Genomic DNA, 6,792 nt, shown 5'->3' with positions numbered 1-6,792 from the left:
GCTGTTCACTATGGTGTGGCTGCCGGTTGGGAAAAACGCAGCGTAGCTGCTGTGGTGAGGGTCGAGATCAAGGGCCAGGAATTGGGGAATCTTGCAGGAGGTGCCGTGCAACTGGCCGGCAGTCACAAGGGACGACACAGTAGAGGGAGAAGGAAAGAGAGGAGGGAAAGAAGGAAGGAAGAAAGAAAGGGAAGGGAGGCGTGATTCTTTGTGAGTGAGGGAAGGAGTACTCACAACCCTAACCCATCCTTTTATATTATTTATACACTTATTTATTTATTTATTTATTTACCTAGGTTCATTTTCTTGCGAGGCGCAACTAAAAAAAATCACCTTCGTGTGCTCACACATTTTAAATAAAATAATTATTTTGATTCGAATCTCTTTATTTAGAAATCGTAATTGTATTTTTAATATAAATATATGTTAATATTTAAATTCGTATATGAAAGGAATTTATTAAAACTACTTCAAAATTAATTTATTATAATTATAAAATACCCAAAAGTCATTAAAATATTAATTAATGACGTTAGAAAATCTCGAAATGTTACAGTTAACAATATAATAATTTGAATACTAATGATCCTAATGACATACGGTAGGGTTTATGCCATTCTACCTCAGCCAAACTTTAATTGTTCGATTCTTCTCTCACCAATTGATAAGCAACCTTTTGGAGAATTTAGCTTTTGCAATAACACTTAGATTACATCTAGTGTTTGCAATAACATTAACCATTAAAAAAGGTGTTGAAGCTAAATTTTTAACTTTAAAAACATGTTTGCATCTGTGTGAATATTTAAGAAGAAAAGAAAAGATGGTAATATATTTTACCCTCAAAATGAAAGAATTAATTTTTCAATTTGTCTTTCTCTATCCATCACTTTATAACCATTTATTACCATTGAAGACAATTATATAATTTTTTATTTATGCTCTAATAATACTCTCTTTTAGTTTAATATTTATTCCCCCATAGATATTTACATTGTATAAAAACCTAGTCTTGTAAATACAAAGTTATGCACATAGGCCAAATCAAGGATTGGTTTGGGGTATATTATATGACTCCTAACTGTATATGTTTACATTAAAAATTAAAAATTAAAAATTACCCCTTGTATTTTTATTTTTAATATATTAACAAAAAACATTCAAGTTGGATCTTGATTAGTCTTAATGTAAATTTTATTAATATCAATTTTTTATAATTTTTATTATCCATAATTTTAGACATTATGAATTAAAACAATACATTGAATAGTGTGTATAATCAAATAGGCACTCAAAAGAGATGGAGGAAGTATGTTTTTTTGCTTATTAGCCTTTAAGTAAACTTAAGTCATTTTTTATAACTGATTATTATAAGGTGTACAAAGCTCATCTGTATATATACGTGGATCCAACTCAATTGTCATTTTTTTTACTCCTTCCTATTCTTATCAGATGATTTATTTTTTTTTTTTCATACTATTCACCAATTATTCTAGTTTATATTTTATTCTCGCACAAATTATTGTGTGACACAGTCTTATTGTGAGAAGTTCTTCAATCATGAGTTGAATAACTCAATTTACAATTTTTAATAAATAAGCTTATTGTTTTGAGATCGTTTCACCGAGAGCCGGTCTTTCACAAGAGTAGCTATTATTCTCAATATGTTAATAAGTGTATGTGATTTTGTTTGATTTATATTTTATTATCATTAACTTTTTATAATTTTTAACAAACACTTTTCGACACATTAAAAATTAAAATGATGTATAAAAAATGGGAAAAACCATATCAGGTATTATTATATTAGAATAAAAAAGATTATAATACTTCAAACAATTCAAAACTAATAGATTTTTATTTAAATAAATTAGTTCATAGCCTAGGCAGGTCCAACCTTGGACTCCTTATTTTCCATCTTCCAATAAAAAACAAAAGCTATGATCAATCAATTTATCAAAATGGTTTTTACCTGGAATACACGGACACTTCCCTGAACTGGCGTGTCCCGTGTCGGGCACGGACACGCGAAAATCCGTGTCCGACACGCCAAATGAAGTGTCCAATATTTTAATATTTTTCGAACACGCGTTCACGACAAGGACACGGCAGGGACACGGCAAGGACACGAAAGGGACACGGCAAGGGACACGGCAAGCAGTCAAGGACACGTTTTTTTTAAAAAAACTATTTTCCTTTCTTTTCTTCTCCGTTACTTCCCATGTTTCTGATAGATATGGTCTTGATATTGATGAATTATTACCACATTTATTATCATTATTTTCAATTTTATCATCATTTTTTCCTAATTTTTGCAACCCAAGAATGATTGAAATCAACCTTGAATCTCTATCTTCTTCAGAAAAAACAAAACCCAAATCCATAAACCCTTTAAGTTCTTCAAATTCAAAGTCAGATAAACTCTTACTTAATCCCTTCTTTTTTCTTCTTGATCTGTTGGTAATTTCTGGGTTTATTCCCTTTAATGGAGAAGAAATTAATTTTAATTTTATTTTTTCTGGGTTTTTTTCCTTTTCTGATTTTGAATAATCTTCAAAATCTTCTGATATTTTCCTAGAAAAAATGGTTTGCAGTTTTGATGTTAGAAGAACAAAATTTGGAGAAGAATAAGAATCACTTAATATTTTGTGGGGAATTTGAGGTAATTTTTTCTAGAAAAGGAATTTAAGTATGAATTGTTGGCTAAGCTGGGATTTCTAAATTTGATATGGGTATTTCTGGAAATTTTTTAGATTTGAATGGTTTTGTCTGGAATAAATTAATAAAGATTGTAAAATTATCTTTAATTTGATATATTTATTATATTACCATTTTCGTGTCCCTGTGTCCGCCATTTTTAAGTTGGCGTTTTCCCGTACCCGTATCGTGTCCGTGTCCGTTTTAGTGCAACCTAGGTTTTTAGCATAGAAGAAAATTCAACAACTTTATGATATTTGTTCTTATTTTACTTGAGGGCCCCAATAAATTATAATCTAAAATAAAGAAAAAGTTGCCCAACTTTAAGGGTTAATCTAAAATTCCATCTATCACTCTCAAGTCTCTCAAGTCTCATTTTGCCACTCACCAAGTGACTTGGTCCAATTTGTCTACTTAGTATACAAGTCTCTCCCAAAAGTATTCTTACTTTTATCGCTACATTTTCTTTTATTCTTAGTAATTTTTGTTTTTAGATTTTAATGTAAATATAAAAGTTAAATAACTTTAATTGTAAATTTTTAAAAGTTATAATAAATAATATTTAAAAGATATAAATCAAGACGAATTTATCAATATTTACATATGAATATGGTTTTTTATAAAAATTAATGAGAATTATTAATTAAAATTTGACATAAAATTTTATAATTTCATTTGAGAAGAGTAAAAAAGAATTTTGTTATGTACGTATGTGGCAAAGAAGAAAAAAACTAGACTTTTATAGATTGCTAATCTTGCTCTCTTCTCTCTCTTTTTTTCTCTCAAAAAATTCTAACCTTTATTGTAAATTTTAGACTACTATCAACCTTATAATGATCATAATTGAGGGAAGACTTTAGTATTGGATCTCCTTTATAATGATCATGACTTTTTTTATATACTCCCTCATATTCAGCCTACTTGTCTCATTTACCTTTTTTACACTTGTCAAGGTAATATTTTAACCTTTAATATCTTTAACTGCGCATAATTAAAAATTATGAAAAAGTTGATATTAATAATCATTGTATCGAGACGAATGAAATAAAATCCCGCATGACTATATTTTAAGTTATAGATTAAGATTAGAATACAAATTAAGAGTGATTAGTGAATAGTAACCAAAAAGTAATTAGGACAATTAGGAAGACTAGGAGGGAGTAAAATTTTGTTTGATTAAATTGTTATGTATTTGATCGATTGTTACTCTGTTGTAGATGTCGTATGATATTTTTATCAATAAATTATTAGATTTTCATAAAAATAAAACTAAAAAATGAAATGGACTAACACGGCACTTATGCATCTTATATTTTTATGATATAATTATTCATATTAAAAACACAACCGTACCTTGAAATATTCAAAATATAATACTAGTTACAAATTAATAGTTTTATTTATTATCCTCAAAAAAAAAATTTACAAAAAAAATATATTATCTTATTTCTTTTAGATACTCTTGTAAGAGAAATAAAAATCATATATTCTCATGCCGTATAAAACACATTTTATAGAGAAATCGTCTCATACAACAATTTGTACGAGTCATCTGGATTTTGGGTCGATAATCTCAGAAAAAATCGAACCAGACTTCATATCAATTATGGGTGATTCCGATGAATTAAATGTAGTAGTTCTACTACCCAAGAACTTTTTTGTGTCCATATCAACCATCTTAGTATCAGAAAAATCATCATTTAATGTGGTCGATTCATCATCAATATACATTGAACCTAATGCATTTGCCCCATCATGTTTAAAACTTATCGTAGAATCTGAAATTTCTCCTTGAGGATCATCACTTAAATTGTTTTGCGTAATTTTCTCCGCCGTTTCTTGTAGTTGTAAGGCAAATTCAATGCCCCAAACTACGTCCCCCATCGAAGGACAATCACTTCCATGTTCTCGTATACACATTTCTGCCACATCTTGAAATTTTCTTAGACATTCGGGTGTAATTTGCCATGTTAGATTTGGATTGACAATTGTGTGGAGGATTTTATTTTTGTAGTTATAACGAGCCCACACGGCTAAGTTCACTTGTTGCTTGGGTAGATTAGGGTTCATCGCAAATCGAGCACATAAAACCTCGAACAACAAAACTCCGAAGGAGTATACATCTGATTTCTCTGTCAATTGTTGACGTCGATAGTACTCTGGATCTAAATATCCAACACTACCTTTAACAGCGTTGCTAACATGGGTAGGACCCATATCACCGGGAGTGGGTCCTACCTTTGAAAGGCCAAAGTCTGAGACTTTGGCCGTCCACTTATCATCAAGAAGAATATTCGTAGACTTGACATCTCGATGAATAATCAATTGTTTAGCACCCGCGTGAAGATAGTGCAAACCACGAGCTGATCCAAGACAAATCATAAGTCGTTGCTTCCACGACAATGGTGTTTGGTTCTCGCTTCTCTCGGGATTCTTGTACAACAAGTGATCTTGAAGAGTGCCACGTGGCATATACTCGTAAACTATGATCATTTCACCGTGTTCGTCACAATATCCGATTAAAAACACCAAATGTACGTGACGTAGTCTCGATAGCATCTCGATTTCTGTTTCAAACTCGCGAGCGCCTTGCTTCGATGTTGTCGTAAGACGTTTTATGGCCACAATAGTGGCTCCATCATCTATTGAACCCTTGTAAACTTTACCGAACCCACCGGTTCCTATGATCAAATCGTTCGTAGAAACCCTAACTTGCGCAAATGAGAAACATCGACAAAGATCGGACGGCAGAGAAGAAATCACACTAGCGGTAGTTGCATTAGATCTAGAATCATCCAACGGCGAAATCCACTTAAGCTTGCTAGTATCATCTTTGCTCATTGTTTTCATGAATTTTTGTTTCTCCTTTTTTCTTCGGAAAATGATTATGAAATATATTGATGATATGAGTGCGACTACTAGAATAGCACCAAGGATTCCTCCGATAATCGGTATTAAATGATGAGAACTACTCGACGATCGATTATTACCATGTAAAGGTGTTAAAATCATAGGGATATTAGGACTTGGTGCGGCAAAAGAACCATTTGAAGAGTTCAACTCGAAAATCTCCAATCCATTGAGCAAGAGATCCTCATATTTAGAAAAACAAGACAAAAGTTTCAACTTCAATGCAAATTTGAAAAAGTCATTAAATAAAGTAATTTAAGAAGGAAAATATTCTTGCTATCAAACAAATAATTACTCTATATGCTCTTTTGAAATTGCAATAATGAATCATATATAATACAAAGACTAAGAAATTGTAAAGTCATTTATATTACATAAATCTGGATTAAATTTAAAGTAAGGAAAAAATTGTATATGACAAAATTTTCCGTGGTGGGACCAGTTCCATAAAATAAAATGTGGGAAAGAAAAATAAACAAACTAAAAAAATAAATTTTTTAATTTTAAAAAAAAATAGAAAAATGGGCTTCAGGTAAAAACAGTTGGAAAAGTAAACTTCACGTAAAATTGCTATCTTAAATAGCGGTTTTAATCCCATATTGGCTAAAAATGTAAGTTTTTAGGTCAAAAGATTAAAAAAACACACAGCGAGTTTGACTTGGTTAAAATATATGCAAATGTATTGGAGAAAGTCTTTCCATTCATTCTAGTGATAGGCGTTGAATTTTAACCCAGGGGAAAATCAATGCTTGACTCCTAGCTTCCTCATGTAGGGGCCGGATTCTCCATTTCTTACCCATAAAAAACAAATGATTAACTTACGTTGTGGTAGGGTCGGGAGTAAGTGTCACTGAAAGAAGACCTCTGGTTTCGACACTAGCTTTGTTGGTACCACTATCTTCAAAGAGCATAACGAAACCTCGATACATTGGAATGAAAATGCCACCAGTTAGCGCAAAAACATCAATATCATGTGCACCCATTTGATTGTTAATACTAACGTCGAAAACTCTTAGGCCAGTGTTGTTGATTGTGGAATCTAACTCGCAAAAATGGAGCCTCACAAGATAATTAAATCCAACATCGACCTCGAACAACCATGTCAAATTTTGGTTTTTCTTCAATCCTCCAACATATGGTCCCATCTCCCTCATTGTCAAGTACACTAATTTTGGCGCCGTATACGAT

At 31.4% G+C, this 6,792-nt stretch overlaps 1 pseudogene; it reads right to left on the bottom strand.

The window, feature by feature from the left end:
• Positions 1–4,227: 4,227 nt before the first annotated feature.
• The window catches only part of LOC130803289 (uncharacterized), a 14,170-nt pseudogene continuing 11,605 nt past the window's right edge, over positions 4,228–6,792 (bottom strand).

Source organism: Amaranthus tricolor, chromosome 16 (genome assembly GCF_026212465.1).
Source record: "Amaranthus tricolor cultivar Red isolate AtriRed21 chromosome 16, ASM2621246v1, whole genome shotgun sequence".
NCBI classification, from domain to species: Eukaryota; Viridiplantae; Streptophyta; class Magnoliopsida; order Caryophyllales; family Amaranthaceae; genus Amaranthus; species Amaranthus tricolor.
Note: the sequence above shows the minus strand (reverse complement) of the source record. Positions and strands in the feature narration are given on the sequence as shown.